Below are 18,588 nucleotides of genomic sequence, written 5' to 3'. Positions count from 1 at the left end.
GGAATGGGACCAGCTTCTACCTTTATTCTCCTAAAGGGGGGCTGTACTGTGACTAGGTCCCTCCTATGGGTGGGACCAGGAAGGGGGTGGTTACACCCCCTATCCTTTGTCCGGTTTCGCGCCAGAGCTGGGGCTGGAGTGCCCCAGCAACTGGTTTGAACCGGGGTATGCACAGGGACACCTTGTGTGCCCCAGGCATGTCTCATTCCTTTCAGCCTGTCCTGCTCAATACACAAAATCGTGTCTGGGGTGGTGCTGGCACCTCCCAAGGCAGGAAACCCTTTGTCCAGGCCTCGCTAGCTGGAAGGACTCCCAGCAGCAGGAGGTCAGACTCGTGTCTGTGGTGGCAGCATCCATTTTGTGATGCTGAGGCTCTGTTTAACTTTAACCGGGGTTCACAGTTACATACATGTTGTGTCCCTCTAAAAGGGTGAAATGCTACCCCCGTCGCCAGACCTGGCGAGGGGGTATTTTTCCAATTCGTATGACACCTTACTCGACATGTTTTGATAATGCTATGCCAAAGTTAGCAATAACCACGAGGATTATAATGCACTTAAGAGTATATGGTATAGCGTTATCATAGAAACAGCTAAAGGACTTGGTTCTGAAAGCTGCAGACAGGCTCAGCTCATGCTAGAGCACCATCTCACATAATTCCAAGCACTCTGCCTCCAGGATTGTTAAGGCCTGCCATAGGAGTGACTTATAGGAGTATAAGTGTCCATTTTAGGGTTAGATATAGGTATACTATATCTAAAGCAAAGGGTGATTACACCATCTTCCCCCAGCTGTGTTACCAGCCAGTTGTGTCTGTTTAGATGGCCAGCCAGGGGTGGCACAATACATGCTGCAGCCCCTGGTAGGCCTTGGGTGCACTTATGCCCTGTGTACCTATGATACACTGTACAAGGACTTACAAGAGTGACCCAATACCAATTGGTAAATGCACCTAAAGTACATGGATGTTAATTTAGAGAGAGAACAGCTAGGCTGTGGGTCTAATTAGCAGGCCCACAGCCAGGGAAAGTCGTAAACTAGTGAAGCAAAAAGCAAAAATTTGGGGTGACCATAGGATTGCAGACCCTACTCTCCTACATATATGGTAATAAAGGACCCCCCACTGCTTCTGCTGCATCAAGAAGAAATCAGGCAAATAAATGTTGGCGACTGGGTTTTAGTGAAGAAACCTAGGAAAGTTTGCATGGGAGAGTATACATTTTCTGAACCTGTGCCAGTTGTGAGGGCTACTTGTACAACAGTTGAATTAGTAGTATTCAGTTCTAAACCATTTCCAAAAAAGTTGATTGAGAACAAAATCATACATGCCAACAGACCCGATTCAGGCGGGAGACTCCCAATTTTAGCAGCCAGAAATGGCTTTATTTTAGCTGTCTCCGGCCTGAAAGCGCCCCTGCTTCGATAGAAGTAAATGGGGAAAATGCATTCTCCTGTTTTTTCCAAATTTTTCCACTTTTGTGGTCTAAAATGTTGTCCTGTATGCACAGTGGGAGTACACAATAGGAAAGGAACTGATTATATTGCTTGGGAATTTAATTCTAATGGTAAAAAAATTATAATATTGATTTGCTGCAAACACAATTTCCTAATTAAATGTCATGCAATATCAGTGATAACACACCGGATGTGGAAAAATGTTCTACTTCTTCTGACTTTGAACCAAGTGTAAAGGTGCCTAACTAATGAAATGACATGTATAATGATAGTGGTCCTAATGTATCTACTTCAAATCCTATCATTCAAGTGTAACACTGTTTTGACGCCTGCTACGTTCAAAGATTAACCCCTAGATGCATCAAACATCCATTTTGTGATTCCTTATTAGCGAAAAAGAAGGATTCGCCAATAAGGAATAGCAAAATGCAATGCATGAAGAACTCGCTTAAAAAATAGCGATTTCTTAAAATTCCTTAATTGCGACTCGCAAATTGCGAGTCGCAATTAAGGAATTAAGTCGCATTCATTCCTAAGGAGGCCCATAGGAATGAATGGGAAGACAATCTCAATTTGCGATTCTCAATTAGAGAATCGCAAATTTAGTTTGCAATTTCAAGGGTGCCAGGGTGAAACAAGCATTTACAATGCAATGGTCTCGGCAATATTATAGGTAGAGCTGTTGGTATTGCTCATTATTTTTTTATTTTTTTGTATCCCTAAATAAATGGCATTGTCCTTTATATTGGCAATAGCTTAATTGCTTGCATATGCGAGACCTATTGCATTAGCAGAGTGAGAGTGAGGTAGTGAGATAGAGAGTGAGGTAGTGAGATAGAGAGTGAGGTAGTGAGAGAGAGTGAGGTAGATAGAGAGTGAGGTAGTGAGAGAGAGAGTGAGGTAGATAGAGAGTGAGGTATTGAGAGACCGAGAGAGTGAGGTAGTGAAAGAGTGAGGTAGTGAGGGAGAGGGATGTTCTGAGGTAGTGAGATAGAAACAGAGAGTGAGGTTGTGAGATAGAGAGAGTGAGGTAGTGAAAGAGAGAGTGAAAGTGAGTTAGTGAGATAGAAAGAGAGAGAGTGAGGTAGTGAGTTTGAGAGAGAGAGTGAAGTTGTGAGGTAGTGAAATAGAGAGTGAGGTAGTGAGATAGAGAGTGAGGTAGTGATGTTTTGAGAGAGCAAGTCACAAAGGCACCGTCCCAGCAGGAGACACTCAGGACAAGGGGCGCCCAAAGCCAGACAGTTAAGCGCCACTTTACCGTTAAGCACTGCGAATTGACTCTTCCTGGTCTAAAAAGGCACCTGATAATGTTAAAGATATGCAGAACTCTTCGGGCCTGTCATAATGATGAAACATATAGGTCGCACACGATATTGCACAAGCAAAGCAAGTGAAATGTATAGAGATATAATTGTGGTCAGCAATGCGAAAGTGAAGCACCCAAAATAAATTCTTTCTTAAACATCTGTTCCAATTAAGCTTTGCTATGCAAAGTCGTACAATGAATAGAGTCTGTGCACTTTAATTCGAGCGCACGAAGTACCGTCAGCCCCATGCGATTCCTCGTTTTAACGCACCTGTAGCAGAGAAGTATTCGGACTCCAAGGATTCCTTGAGTCCCTTTCTCCTCCTCCAGAAACCATAAATCACTCTGGCAGGTAGCTGGGAAGCAGCTGCTAATGATAGTTTTGCTCTGGAGTACAGGAAGTCAACCTTTAACCCCGCCTGCTGTTGTTTGTCTCAGGCTGGTGACAAAAGAACAGATGTCAGCAAGATGCCAACTGTGCGTCTAGTCACAGAGCTGCAAGAAACCTGGAAAAGCAGAGAGGCTGCAATACACACACGCTGTCAAATGACAAACTTGAGTCCCGGTCGTTTCACAAAGCTTCCCTGACTAAGCGGACATCCAGGCAAAAAATTAGACACATCAACATTTTTGCAGTTTCACATAGCGCAAACTCGACCCTCAGATCTCGGAGTGCCTTACATGAGCACCAGTTACATTACTCGGTGTCACTTTTTTTGGGCGCGTATTCACAAGTTTGTTGAGCCGCTGCGAACTGGGTTCACCAGCTCCAACGTCGCCAGCTTTGACAGTGCTCTCCTCATTCTTTCCAGCCAACCTACTGAAATACAATTTACCTCGTTTTACGTGGCATACATACCTTGTTTTCATTTGCACAAGCGGGTGAGGTGGTATTCACAGATTCCCTGAGGAGCAGGAGTCCAGTCGCTGGAGGAGTTCATGAAACATCTTCGCATGGACTCGGTGTAACTGTGAAACGGTGCGAAGGCCAGGAGTGACGTGTATCTGTGAAGTGCATGCTCGCCCTATCTCTTAGCAATATTATTGACACAAAAAGGATGTTTGTTACTCAACTTATTTGGACTTGTACCCAGTTCAACAACCAGGATTCGAACCTCTGACCACGAGATCAGAGGACTGTAGGTGAGACAAACTTACACAAAGGAAGACGGGGAAAACGAAAGGCGCGAAGGAGAAACAAACTTACACGACGGAAGACGGGGAAACGTAAAGGTGCGAGGACTGTAGGTGAAACAAACTCACATGAAGGGAGACGTGGAAAACGAAAGGCGCTTCAGCCATTGTTGAGGATTCGAACCTCTGACCACAGGATCAAAGGATTGTAGTTGAAACAAACAAACACAGAGCAGCGAACAGCGGGAGGGGGCGGGAACGAGGACAGCGGGAGCAGGCGACCTACCTCATCTTTAACAAACAGGAAAATGGCGACCGGCAACTCTGAAAATTTTCAGATTGGGGGCGTGTTTTGCTGTTTTGAGTGACAGACAACATCACTGTCTAAAGAACAGCAAAACTTACGCCCCCAAATCCGAAAAAGACTGAGCTTCTTTGGAGGGACAGCTCTCTACTCCAATGGCTGGCCTCCGTTTAGGAAGCCAGCCAATGGAGGAGAGACAAAAAGAGAGGCGGGATAAAGCAGCCACTCTAAGAAACATTAATTCTCGGACTTCCGGTTCTGCCTTCGGCAGACCGGATATTACCTCGACCTAAAAAGGACACCCTGTTGCACCCCTGAAATCTGCATATGGGTACATCTTGCACACACACATGCCCTAAGGGCATGTTTGTGTGTAAAACGGAACTTTGAAAAATGTACTAAGCATTTTTCTAAGTTTTTGCAAATTACCATGAAGTTCAACTTCACAGTAATTTGCTCCTCCTATTAGCGAAATCGCTATTTCTTTTAACTTTAATGCATTGCATTTAAGGAATCTCAATTTGAGATTCCTTAAATGCAATAGCAATGCCGGTCACAAAAGGCAGATTCTGAGAATTTGTCCCTTTGCAAGCAGTTTTTAGCTTGATGATTCTGGGCCTAAGTTCTTGTATTAACTTTCTTTATTTTATCATTTATATTATTTAAAAAAAGAAAAAGGCAGAAGTAGTATTGTGATGCATTCACGATGGTTTGTTTTCTTTTGAAACTCGTGTCATTGCATTCTTTTCTTTCGGACTCGAATGAGCGAAGCATTCCCTTGTGGATTTCCTCGCTTGGGCAGCAGCAATTCAGACGGGCAGTTGGTTTTCGTTACCTGGGCTTTCAGACGGTTTCTGTAAATTATTCTTCAATACATTCATCGTTTGAACATGCTACGACTCCTAGCGGTTTATCGACTGTCCCCGTTTCAAAGACACCCAGCATGTGACAGACGTGTCTACTCGCCTCATCTGCAACCCCAGCAAAAACCCAGCCCCAAACTGGGAAGCACGAGCAGATTCTGTGTGGGAAGGTAACACTAGGACAAAATAAGTGCTGACTTCAACCAATCAGCATTCCGATTTTGTCTGCTGCGCCCCAGGATTGGCTGAGGTCGTTGTCCAAAGCTCCAATCGCAGGTGACCTTACACAACGTATCGCCTTCTCCCCAACGTTCTCGAGATTAATCGTTACCCCAAAGTTCTAAAATAGCGACAAAACTATGTATAGATTGACAAGGAACAACAAATAGTAGGCGGTGTTATCAAAATGGGTTTTGGGCGCATGAACAGTTGACGTTTTAATCACCTATGCGAGAAAAAACACGACTTTAAAGCACTCGTGTGCGTGATTGCGTTTTTTCTAGCGCGCACATGCCCTATCTAATGTGTTCGGTTTAAGGCTTTGTATGTCTCTCCAGAGGGAAGCAGCCCTATAAACGGGTCTGTGGCTGTAACACCAATGCCAATCACGGTCAGCTAAGCCCTCGTGACTCTGCCCTCCGTGTAGACTAGACCTATTGGCCAACAAAATAAAAAATCCTCTACATATGGCGGTGGTTCTGCCCACCTTTTCCAGCTAATGTTAAACGTTGAGCTCCTCTTAATCACAAAGGGAGGGATTCACGGGCTCTGGCGGGAGGGGTGCGACCGTGCGCGCTCATTGGGTGCTTCTGCTCTGCCTACCTCCTCCAGTGGCTGACTGGCTGTCCGAAAAGTTTTGAACAGCTGCGGCAGCACTGAAGGTGAGTTATATATTAAGTGAGCATTTGCGCGCACGATATGTATAAAGACGTATTTTAAGTTGCTTTTGTGAGTGGTATGATGCGTGTGTCGCGAGTAATTTTGTAACTCCGGTTAGTTGCTTCGTCCACCTAATGGAAACTGATGCTGGGATTGCTGAGGCATCCCGAGGTCCTTCGCTGGGCTGAGCAGATGAATTGTTGTTGAGCTCATCTGCAGTTTTTCCCAGAAATTTTCTTTCTCTGCTTTATTTTACGGGTATCCGATCCCTGATCGTAAGAAATGATGCAGAGCTGCGTTCTCAATGTTTTTGTTTACAACGAATTATTTCTAAGTGCATCATTTTAATTGGAACAACTCAAGCGAACACAAACCTAACCTTCCTAAGTGCCGTGAGATGTTAAGCTATGCCAAACCCAATATTCCAGAATGTCTTAGCTTGTTAAATGTACTAAAGGAGAGAAGCATTTCGTCCTTGGTGACCGGGGCTTAGTTGGGTAACCTTTGCTTTAGTTTATTCATTTATATTTTTCAATTTTATATAGTGCAGCCATGGTCCGAAGGCTTCAGGGTGCTTTACAACAGTAGGAGGATACACGGGTTACAGCGAATTCCAGTTAGTCAGTAAACTCGTACATTTATATCAGTGTAGGAGTTTACCACATTAAAGAAACAAGTGCAGCAGGTGGTCAAAACTCGTATAGAGTTTAAGCAGCAATTTAGATGGTAGGGTCACAAAACAAAGGTGCGTCAGACGCTGGTGGAGAGAGTACTTCAGTATGGCCGAGGGTGATTATCCAAGGTGTCTGCAAATAGGAGTTGTTTCAGGTTTTTTTTTTAAGATGACTATGCAGGTGGTTAGGCGGAGGCAGAGAGTTGGTCCCATGCTTCAAGGGAAAGCCATTTGAGGGTTAGCATGGCAGGGGAAAAGTAGTCAAATTTCTTGAGACCCAAAACGAAGTGCGCTGCTGCATGTAGTGTTTCTCTAAGTGGGCCTAGGTGAACTTTGGGAATGCTTCCAAGAAGGAATATTCCATAATGTCTGGCGAGAATGCACCACTGTTTTGAAGTCATGTCCCGGGATCAGTTGTCTGCTGATGCCCCATAGCAAGCTGTCCAGGTTGACGGTGAGTACTGATGCCCATGGCTTTGTTGTGGCTGTGAAGAATGAGATGCTTGTCAAGCGTGATACCAAGTGATGTGGCACTCTGGACTGTGGTGGGGCAGTCATCCAGGGCAGGAAATGTAGCCATCCAGTCTTGTACTGGAGTTTTTGCTTTCTGAGGCAAAAAAAAAAAGTTTTAGTTTGGTTGAGTTTTAAATGGTGATTGAATATCCAGTTTTTAATCTTTAAGAGTGTGTTGGAAAGCAGGGCAATGTCTTCCGGGGATGAGATTTTCATGTATATTGGTATGTCGGTGTAGAGGTGGAAGAGAATCCTTGAGTTTCTGACAATCACACGCAGTGGTTCTCGGTAGAGTTTGAAGAAGGTTGGGGAGATGATCGCACATTGAGGGACTCCCTGATGTATGCTCAATGGTTTTCGAGAATGAGTTACTTATTTCACAATTTGAACTGGTTGGTTTGGTAGGAGACTGTGCCTCCATATCCCATGTTCTCGATTGCGAAGGAGGTCCAGATGGTTTAGAGTGTCGAATTCAGCGGATAAATCCAGGAGGCAGGAGTAAATGGATTCGAGGATTCTAAAGGAGTCATCAACTTTTGAGAGGATTTTAGTATCTGTAGTGTGGCCCTGACGGAAACCTGATTGTAGGGTGTCCAGGAGGTTGTTAGTTCAAAAGTGTGAAGCGAGTTTGGATGATACGTTGCTGTTGATGACTTTGCCTCAAAATGGAAGTGTGGTGACTGGGCGGTAGTAGTTTATGTTCTCTGGACCAAGAGTTTTTCTAAAGAGGAGAGACCTGACCACTTTTGGTCAGTCTGGAAATAGGCCCTCTTTGAGATAGGCGTTGACATGGTGGTCTATATGGGGATTAGGTGTGTGCAAAGAGATTTGATAATTGAACCTGGAATAGTGTCCTGAAGGTGGTTAGAGGATTTTTTTTGTTTGTTGATTGTTAGCTGTAGATCCCCTTTGGAAATTGAGGAGAAAGAGGACCACGATTGCAGCACCTTGCATGGTAGAATCTCAACCATTTTCTAGGGAGGCTCTGGTGGGTAGCGACCTATGGATGTCTCGGAGTATTAATCAAAATCTTTTTAGCACAATCATGGGCGCTGTTTAGTCACTCACTGACAATGTATGCATAGCATAGCCTTGACGACAAGGTTGCTGTGCATTCACAACTCTGCCTCCCTTACCCTTTTCAGTATTATTGGAGTTGGTAGCCGGAGCAGAGGCAGAGGCCAGATATACCGACAACAGTCCACCCAGCCGATCCACTTCAGAGGCCACTGCGTCCAATCTGGTTAGCAGAGGATTAACTAGTTCTGTGATTTTCTCCTCCATCTTACTCACTATAGTGGTAATCAGTAGCTCAAATTGCCTGATATTTAAGATTGGGCCTCCCTCATTGAGGCCCTCAGAGTTACCTTCGCCTATAGCAGAGCCATTGATATTCGACTGGGTGGTTTCTGCTCTTTTTTTACTAGATTTCCCCCCTCCTTTAACCTGTATCTTTCTGCACATTCTCACTGGTCTCGGTGGGGCCTGAACTATTTCTTCAGTAGAGGTATTAGGTAAATCTACATGCGTTTCCGCGTGGACCTGTGCCACAGCAACAAGCACGCCCTCATTGCTTGAGTTTGGATTACCTTCTGTTGCTACCTCTGTTACTTCTGTCACTAAGATAGGCATGTTTTCAGGTAGTAGAGGAGGGTTACTGAGGCCTAAAGAGGCCCTACGTTCATTATTAATTTGATTCCCCTTTTTGACCAGAAAATTGTCCATGGTGACCAGACCAGAAGTTGACCTGTCTAGTTTCGCTCTGGACATAACACAAGGGTCTATACTCAGCTAAGTTAGCAATATGAGATAGTAGTACAGACTGCCAGCACTTGCAGCACTTTATGCCAATGAATCAGATATAGTGTAAAATACTTATTAAACGTAATAAAAAATACAAAGTCTCACGTGAATCTAATGTTCGTAAGGCAGAGCCATGGCCCATAGCCCAGCCTGGCCTCGTCTGGCCAAAGAGGGCCCGCCCTTTGCCCGGGCTTAGCCCGGCACCGCCCGCGTGCTCCCTCGACGCGGGGAGTGATGCGCAGTTTTAAGCGCCTCCTGGCGCGCTCTGTGGGGACGCGACTTCCGGTCGCGAAGGTTGCCGGGATTTGTAGTTTGGAGCGCTCTCCCCCGCTCTACGGCAGCAAAGATGGCGATACGCTGCGGCAGGGGGCGAGCACGGGCCCAGCCAGTAACACAGGACAAGATGCGGCACTCCTCGCCCCTCAGGTACGTGGGCTCGCAGTTTTGGCAGGTTCTCCCGCTTCACCGGGAGTGATGCACAGTTTAAGCGCCTCCTGGCGCGCTCTGTGTGGACGCGACTTCCGGTCGCGAAGACTGCCGGGATTTGTAGTTTGGAGCGCTCTCCCCCGCTCTGCGGCAGCAAAGATGGCGAGACGCTGCGGTGGGGGGAGAGCACGGGCAGCAACACAGGACAAGATGCGGCACTCCTCGCCCCCAGTTACGTTGGCTCGCAGTTTTGGCAGGTTCTCCCTCATACGTTTTCAGTGGTGGTGCATATTTTATAGCTTCTCTAGCTTTTTTATAATTGATTTTGCCATTCTATAGTGCAATCAAATTCATTGTTTAAAAAAAAAAAATACCTTATGGATTTAGCTTTTTCAGAAAATGTATTGTCCGAACACCTTTCAGAGGACTATGTGGCAAGCAGGAGCTACTGGCTCCATAGAGGGAATCAGTCAGTCAAATATACTTTTATTTGATTCGTTAAAAATCATAAAAGGATGGAGAACCACTGTGGAACACAATTCTTTAAGTGTACATTTTTTAAAAGCATATTATTAAAAAGACCTTAAGGTCATAACCTTGAACTGTGGTCAACAAGTTGAATAAAAATATTGACAGGTGTATCAGTGCAATTAAAGAATGTGTAACTACAAGTTAATTTTTAGACTACTTGAATTGAGTTACTTTTTTCCAGTTCTTGTGCTGCGATTTTCCAAAATCTTATGGCTCTACAATACAGGGGAATCAACAACCCTCCAAGACACCTGATGACTACTGCTGCTCTGCATGTTCTTATTTGTTCCTTCCTTAGAGCCTCCCATGTGTGTTTCTCCTGATGTCCTGGGGCCAGACTTACTATGGGCCCTGAGCAACTGGGCTAAGTACCCTTTCAGCACTTGTCTCTCAGTAGTAGCGTGGGTCAGGCAGTCCAAGGCTTCTCGAAGGGGTGGAGTTTGATGCAGGGTCAGAACCCAAAATACGTTTAGTGGCAGCAATAAATTATTGTCCAGTCAAATACTTGCTTTTATGAAAAAATTAGTATTTATAATGAACAGAAAGTAAAATACAGTATAAATAAAAAATACACAGCACAGTCTCTCTGAGGCAGGTCCCTCAGACCACTTTCCTTTTCACCACTGGTAGCAGTTATTCCCTATTGACTAGACACATTCAGTTTAAGCCCCATTAGTAGTCTGAGTCTTAGGAGGCCCATTCCGACTCTTCCAAAAGTCAATTGGTTCCAACACCTGAAGTGCTGTGTGGCAGAATAAGTTCCCACGGGTACTTCCGGTTCTGTGATCAGTCTTACCCGGCTCCTGCAGGACTTGCTCTACTGGAGTCCCATGAGTGTTTCTCTCTTGGAAGTCAAGGCGGACTGCAGCGGCTGCTGATGATGAGTAGCCATCACGGCTTAGCAGGGGCAGCAGCTGGGCATCCACAGCACCTTCTCCGGTGAGACAGTAACTTCTCTGATAGTCCTCACGGGATGGTGGTGGGGGAGGGTGGTCTTTTGCATTCGGATTCTCAGTCACCACACCCTCCTCTCCTCTTGATGACGGCTGAACCTGGCAATGTCCCTTGTTGTTCATGGTGGTCCTCTCTGGCATACAGGTTTATCAACCTTACATCGCACATGAGTAATGGCTCGATCGGCACAGCAATAATTCCCGCTTCAGTGGCATACATGTTTGCAGACTTTACTCTGCACATGGACTACAGCCTAGTTTGGCACAGCATTAATCTTCACGATGGTTTGCTCTGTCATACAGAGTTGACAACTTCACTTTGCACACGGGCAACAACCCTATCAGTGCAACCGTGGCTGACTTTATAGCAGCCCCTATGGTACAAAAGGTTGCTTTTTCCATTCCTAATTTCCACACCTTTTGCTGTTAATGCTTCCGGTCGCGTTATTTCCAGAGCTTCTAGTAAAGTAGGGTTTACCTATGCTTTGTAAAAAGCTAGCTTCTTTTCTATCTTCTGCTAAATACTTTCCACCAGAAGCTAACATGTATACCTCAAATGCATTCACCAATTATTCCTAAGGTGTTTCTGGATCACATGTGCAGGGTAAAACATTTGCTGGTGGTGAGCTATGTACCATAGTGATCGTTTAAAATGTTAAATGCTACTGTACAATAAAGAGCTTTGTTATTAAGTATCTGAAGAGTACTGGCTCAAAATAAGGTTGTCATCCTTCTCTTGTCATATGATATCTTGAATGAGTTAACAATTTATGTTCTACCCAGTAGTTTCTTTTATATAAGCCTGATGTTAGCACACGTTGCCGAAATAATAATGCTGGAATTATCGCAGTTGTGTAAATGCTTCAGGCAACAGCCACAACCCGTGGCCAAACATCTGGAAAATGACATGCAGATTCTGCAGCTAAAACAGTGGGTTAAAGAACCCACACACTCTGCCTGGCTCACTCTGGATCTTCTATTTTCTAATATAAAATCCACTCATATTTTAGAGGTCAAGCCCCTTTGCTGGACAGATCACTTGTTAATCTCCTTTAACCTCAGCCTACCGGCAAAACTAACCAACCCCGCTACCTCGTTTGCGGCGGTAAAGAGAGCTTGGAGGCTTGCCACTCCTGACTCATTTCAACACCACTTCTCCCTAAGTGATCTAAAAATCAAACTGAGATCTCCAATATACTGGACCAATGTGCCCCCAGATTAAGAAACTAACCCAACAAGCGAATACCATCTGAGAAATTATACCTGCCTGAACTCAGGATACTAAAAAGAAAGTGTAAAGCGCTAGAACATAAGTGGAGACTGTCTAAACAGGGCAAGGATTGACTGTAATACAAAGCAGAGATGAGAATTTACAACAATGCCATTAAAAAAGCTAAGAGACCTATTTTGCGAAGCACATAAATGGCAACAGTAACTCACCCAAAAAGCTCTACAAAATAGTAAAAGAATTATGCTAACCAGCAAGCATGTCCCAAACCTTGCCCTCCCTCAGTAGAATGCTGTGAGAAATTCAGCAACTTCTTTACGGATAAAATCTGTGAGATTTGCTCTTCATTTAGAAATCAACCCCCCCTCAGCTGAGATCGAATGGAAAATCTTTGATTCTCACCCTGCAGCTCAATCTCACCTCAGCAGTTTTACCCCCTCATAGAGGAACAGGTCGTAAAAGCAATAGCTGAAGTTAAATCTGGGTCCCCACTTGACCCATGCCCTCACTTCATCTTTTCTCTGATCATATCACCTTCATGCCGTCCCGTAACTCGCTATTCAACAAATCCCTGGACACTGCTGTATTCCCAGAGATCTGGAAAAAGGCCATTGTAGTCCCACTACGAATTTAAAGTAAAGGAGAAGTTGTTTAACAAACGACGGTCCAACTATCTTGAAACCAATAAACTCCTGGATCCATCTCAAACTGGCTTCAGAGCCACCAACAGCACTGAAGCCACCCTCCTGGCAGTACCGGATAATATTGGTTCCTTAACCGATCAGGGGAAAGCTGCCGCCCTGATCCTATTGGACTTGTCGGCGGCTTTCGTCAGTCTCGCATGGCCTATTAATGAGCACCCTACATGAAAAGGGTATACATTCGAAAGCCCTTCAGTGGTTCAGTTCCTTATTAAGCAACAGAACACAAACCGTACAAAAGGGCCCTTCGCCTCCAACCCAAAAACAATGGTGTCCCGCATGGATCCTCCTTGAGCCGCTCCTTCTTTAGTGCCTGGCTAAAATCAGCAAGAAATGGGGATTTAGTATCTGCTCCCATGCGGACAACACACAACTGCTGATAGCCCTAGAAGAAAGGCACGAGGACACCATGATTAACCTGAATAACTGTCTCTCAGGAATGGCGGCTTGGATGTCAGACCATTGTCTGAAATTGAACACTGCTAAGTGGGAGATCCTACTCTTTGTAGGAGCCCACCTAATCTGGTATACAACTGTGTGGCTCCAATCATTAGGGTCTGCACCTAAATAGGTCACAAAAAACCTGGGCATTCTTATCGACCATGCTCTAATCAGGACCACGTCCGTGCACTGTGCAGGAAAAGTTTTGCTACATTTAAACTCCTAAAAAGGCTCTTCTTATGGATCCCCCCCTTAAATTTAGGAAAACCATCACACAGGCCTTGCTCATAAGCAAACTGGATTACAGGAATTCTCTTTGTGGGCATGGCAGACTACCTCTTCTCTCGTCTGCAGTTAATCCAGAATTGCCAAGTTGGTGTGCAACAAAAGTAAGTATAACTCGGCATCGGAATGCGGACGACACACAGATGGTAGTGGCACTCTCGGATGACTCTGGGCAGGACGCATGCAAGTTCCAGAGGGATCTGGAGATCATCTCTGAGTGGATGACTGCCAACTGTCTTCAGCTCACCGCCAACAGGTCCGAGGTACTGCTGGTCGGGAGAGACACTGAGCTGTGGAGTGAACGTTGGTGGCCTGCTAAGCTGGGCTGTGCACCTGTCCCCAAACAGGCGTTAAAAAATCTGGGTGTGTGGGTAGACTCGGACCTTAGCTTTCAGACACAAAGAAAGTAGCAGGAACATGCTAGGGTCCAGAACGCTGCGGCTAGAACCCTGTTGGGTCTACCCAGGACATGCCCCACTTCCAGTGCTATCCGTCGGCTACATCGGTTGCCTGGTTAAACGCATAGAGTTCAAGATCCTCTGCTTGTCTTTCAACATTTTAAATCTCTCCTCTCCAGACATCTTGGCTAATCTGCTTTCACTATACACCGCATCCCGCCAACTCCGGTCTATGGGCCTGCATCTGGCGGTTGTTCCGTGGGCGAGGAGGGCCCGTGCTTGTGGACGCTCCTTCTGTGTATTGGCAGCCAAACTTTGGAATATGCTCCCCATCGCCATTCGCAGCATGAAAAACGACCTGGCATTCTGTAAGGCTATCAAAACGCACCTCTTTCCTCCACTGTAGGCTGCTTTTGTTGTCTATTGTTCTGCAGTTTTCTGCTTCAGCGCAGGGACGCCCCTTTGCTGGGGCTGCTGTGCTCTAAATAAAAACCGCATAACAGCATGATGGTGCTCTATTGGCTGCCTGTACGCCAGCCTGTTCACCAAAGGGCCAGATTTAAGGTCCTGGGCCATGCACACAAAGCCCTATTCCATCATGGTCCCAGAATTCTACAAAATAAAATCCAATTCTATGCCCCTACATGGAATCTAAGGTCATGCAGCCAGGCACGGGCAAAAACCGAACGTATTAAGAAAGCCAAGGCAGGGGGACGCTCTTTCTCCCATTTGGTAGCAACTCACTGGAATTAACTTCCTCGAGATCTATGACTTACCGATGACTACATGTCATTTAGAAAGAAGCTGAAAACCCATCTGTTCCCCAGGGTTTAGTTACTGACACAGAGACTTCTAACATCACTTCACCCTCACTCTGGTTCTCGCTCTACTAGCGCCATGATGTCCTCTTTGGATGAATGTTGCGCTTATAGATAAATAAGTTGTCGTTTGTAAACGCGTGATTCCTGCAGTGTCTACTGTTCGATGCAAAGTGTTGAAAGTTGGCAGTGTAGTGGTTGGGCCTTTTGATGTTGATGCCATGCAGCACATAGATCACGAAAAGCAGAGTGAATTTTCACCAAAATGCAAATATTTTATTTTTGGTCGAAGTTGTCTCTATAGAAATTCTTGACTTGCAAATGTGAGAATATAAACAAAGCCGTTCATGTCTGTGCGGTAAATACTGGTTTTGTTCACATTTTCCCAAGAAGTAGCTATGGTTACTTTTATGAGCATTGGTTCGTACTGTGTAGATGACTGCTATATTCAATTTGATCTGTTTGTGATATAAAGCACAAGCTGGATGGTTTTATCTGTCCACACTAAGTGCAATCAAGCATGTGCAATGCAATCGGTCTCACATTTGTGAAACTTTGAACTATTGGCGTTGTAAATAGCTACTGTGTTATAACACTTTATAAAAGCGCGATTCTAAATGACTTAAAATTGCACATTATAAGTATTATGAAGCTGAAAATGATGCTGTCCAGGCTGTTACAGAGGAAGAGGAAAGAAGTGCACGAGGGAGATAGCTCGAAAATACATGCACACTTATGGAGTGGTTAAAAAAGGGAAGTTTAATTTCCAAAAAGTGAGCAAATTAAGGCCACAAGTAAAGAGGCTATGCCCCAGAGGAGTGACAAACGCATAAGAGGAAGGGAAACCCACAGAAGGCAAAAAAAAATACGCAAGTTAATGAGAGTGACAATAAAGCTGAACAATGGCAAGCAATGGATGGGCACTAATCCCACTGGAAATTCACAATAGGTCTTTCACAAGCAGATAGCTTGCACCTTCATATATTCGAGACCTAAAAACGAATATAAAAGCTGTAGCAGTGTTGTGCCTGGGAGTACCTTGTGCTCAACAATTTTATATGAGTGGAAACTTGAGTTTTCGGTGCTTTTATTTATAACAGTTAGAGTGGGAAGCCTGCCATCAGCAAACTGTAACACTTCCCCTGAATATTGTTTTCCACGGCTGTGTATTGGGCTACTAAAGTGAAGCTACACTGTATGCCTAGGCACAGATACAGGGTGAGAACTAAGGCAGTGCATTGTGAAGAGTAGTAGAATGAGGTTTCAGAAGAGTCAGAGTGGATGTAGAGGATATATTGCCAGAGGTATAGAGTGAGATATAGGGTAGGGCATTGGAGTTGCTGAATTAGAAGCAAAGTAACAAATATAAAGATACAAAAGTACATGGAAGGCATACATGTATAATGAAGGTGATATATGTAGATTAAAGTTGTATTTAAGAAACTCAGACTTTCAAGGGTTGCTGTACTTTAAATTAATTTAGTTTTTATTCTTTTTGAAGAAAAATTCAATAGTGAATTCTAGAGTTATGATAAAATATTTACTGGGGGCGTGGCTTGGGCGCCGATGGCGATGGTCGCCTGAGAGCTCGGCTCCGGGACTGAGCCCGGATTTATCCTGTAAATCGGTGGCTGCGGGGCACCCCAGACCCCGCATTCGGCTGAGCGGACCGACGGAGACCTGCCGGGGCCCTTGGTGGAGCTCGGACGAGGGTTGCTCCGGAGCGCAACCGAAGTTTGCGGAGTCGCGGAGTGCGTCCCAACATGGCGCCCGGACTTCTTTGTCCCCCTGGCCGGACCCACTAACTTGGAGAAGCGTAGCGAGCGGCGACTTGCGCCCGACTTCGCCATCCCCGACTGCTCTGTGCACTGGCTGTCTATTGGATCGGATCTCTCACGACGACTTTGCACTCGGCTGGGTGGCCGGGCGGGTGCCCACGTTGTAGGGGACCCCGGGAGCGGACGCCCTGTGCTCTGGGCGGTGGCCCGTCTCGCGACTCCGCACCTAGCTACATCTTCCCGGCCAGCCCACTTCCATGGGAGGCGCGACACCTTGGCGCTACACATCGTCCAGTGGAGTTGGGGACCCTCACCCTGGATCCCTAGCGGGTGAGCGGGCCTGCCTGGCACGACGACGGCTGTCTCCGCCCCCTCATCGGTGCCCTCGGACGCCGTGGCGGTGGCGTGAGTCGAAGCGGAGAAGTCTCCACAGGCCCTGGAGACGGAGATCTCCTGTATTCGATCTGAGGACCAGGAGCCGGGAGGGTCGTGGTCGACACCTGCGCCCGGAGACGCCTACTCCGGGACTTTCACGGAGTGCCTCCGGCGACATGGGGAAACCTAGGGGAGCCAAGGGGCCCACCCCGACCGCCTCGGACTCGGAAGCCCAGGACAAAGAGGAGCTTGGGGACCCAAAGAGTTCTGATGGCGCGTCGATGCAACGGCAGTTTGACCGCGTCCTAGAGGCGATAACGACTACGAGATCGGCCCTCCAACAAGACATTGCCCAGGTGGCGACGAGCCTTGGTCTCCTCAGAGCGGACCATGGCAAACTTTCGGACCGGGTCAAAGAAGTGGAGGGCTCGGTGAAGGCCTTGGAGCCGGCGCAGCGAACCTTGGCTGCGACGATGAAGGATGCCCTGTCCCGAATTGCGTCCCTGGAGCAGAGGGCGGAGGATGCGGAAGGCCGCAACAGGCGGAACAACATTCGTGTCGTGGGCCTCCCGGAAAAAATCGAAGATGGCGATATGGTGACATACTTGGAGGCCTGGCTCCGCGACACGGTGGCTCCGGAGGGGCTATCCTCCTTCTACACTCTGGAGCGTGCCCACAGAGTCCCGGCGCGGCCGCCGCAACAGGGACGTCCCCCGAGGCCGGTGGTGGCGCGTTTATTGCATTTTCGGGACAGGGATTTAATCCTCAATGCCGCCAGGCGTGATGGTCCATTCAAAGTAGCGAACAGTCAGGTGAACATCTTTCCGGATTACACCTACGAGACTCAACGCAAGCGTTTCTCCTTCCTGGCGGTCAAGCGCGAGCTCAGGAGCGAGGGCATCCAGTACTCACTTCTCTACCCTGCGAGGCTCCGCATCATAATAGACGACAAAACTCAGTTCTTCGACACCCCGGAGGATGTCTGTGCCTGGCTCGAGCTCTATAGGGCGGGGAAAGATGGTTTCGGCTCCTCGTCCCAACAGGCGGATGAGCCGGAACAGAGGCGGCGATCCAGGAGGATCAGGAATCGCCGCGGCCGCACGGGAGGGCCCTCCACTGCAGAGACATCATCGGAGCGGAGGGGAGTGCTGGAAGTGTTGTCGGAGTTGTCGGGTGCCCGGGACGAAGCCATCGAGGAGGAGGAACACCCGGGTAAAGAGGTGGCACCATCGGACTCGGAGGACTCAGTAACTGATAGTGCCCATACTCCGGTGATCACACCGAAATCGGTGGAGGACCTTTTGGATGGACAAGGGTAACGGGGTTTGCTGCCTTATTTTGGGTGGGGGCCCGGCAGGGGGGAGGCGGTTGCCGTCTATAAGTTGCTGACAACGAGGGGGGGAGGGGGGGGCCCTGCTTCTGCCCCGGGAGAGGTTGTCGACACTGTTTAGGGCTTGCAGTGGTCCTGGTGGCCTAAGCGTCGAGGGCCCACTGCCTCCGCCCAGCCCGCACCTGGCCCTTAAGGCCTTCCCACGGTGGCGACCGTGGGATTAGTTGGGGTTATTGGGTTGCTGGAAGGCGAGGTTTGGATGGGATCTAGATGGCATAGTTTGGGTCCTGTTCTGGGGCGGGTGGGTGAGGGTTTGGTTCGTTCTTGGGTGGTTTGGTTTTGGTTGGGGGAAATGGCCGCCATCAGCGCTGGGAAGAATGATGTTTTTTTATTG

General features: G+C 47.0%; 1 protein-coding gene across 2 annotated transcripts in view; it reads left to right on the top strand.

Moving 5' to 3' along the window:
- The first annotated feature begins 5,358 nt into the window (after positions 1-5,358).
- The window catches only part of LOC147722941 (uncharacterized), a 796,795-nt gene continuing 783,565 nt past the window's right edge, over positions 5,359-18,588 (top strand). Inside the window, exon 1 of one of the 2 annotated variants that reach the window (XM_086965340.1) lies at positions 5,359-5,943. The gene's annotated coding sequence lies outside the window, so the exon portion shown is untranslated. The remainder of the gene's footprint in view (positions 5,944-18,588) is intronic. The other variant, XM_086965341.1, reaches the window with a different exon arrangement.

This window comes from Lissotriton vulgaris, chromosome 4_1 (genome assembly GCF_964263255.1).
Source record: "Lissotriton vulgaris chromosome 4_1, aLisVul1.2, whole genome shotgun sequence".
NCBI classification, from domain to species: domain Eukaryota; kingdom Metazoa; phylum Chordata; class Amphibia; order Caudata; family Salamandridae; genus Lissotriton; species Lissotriton vulgaris.
Note: the sequence above shows the minus strand (reverse complement) of the source record. Positions and strands in the feature narration are given on the sequence as shown.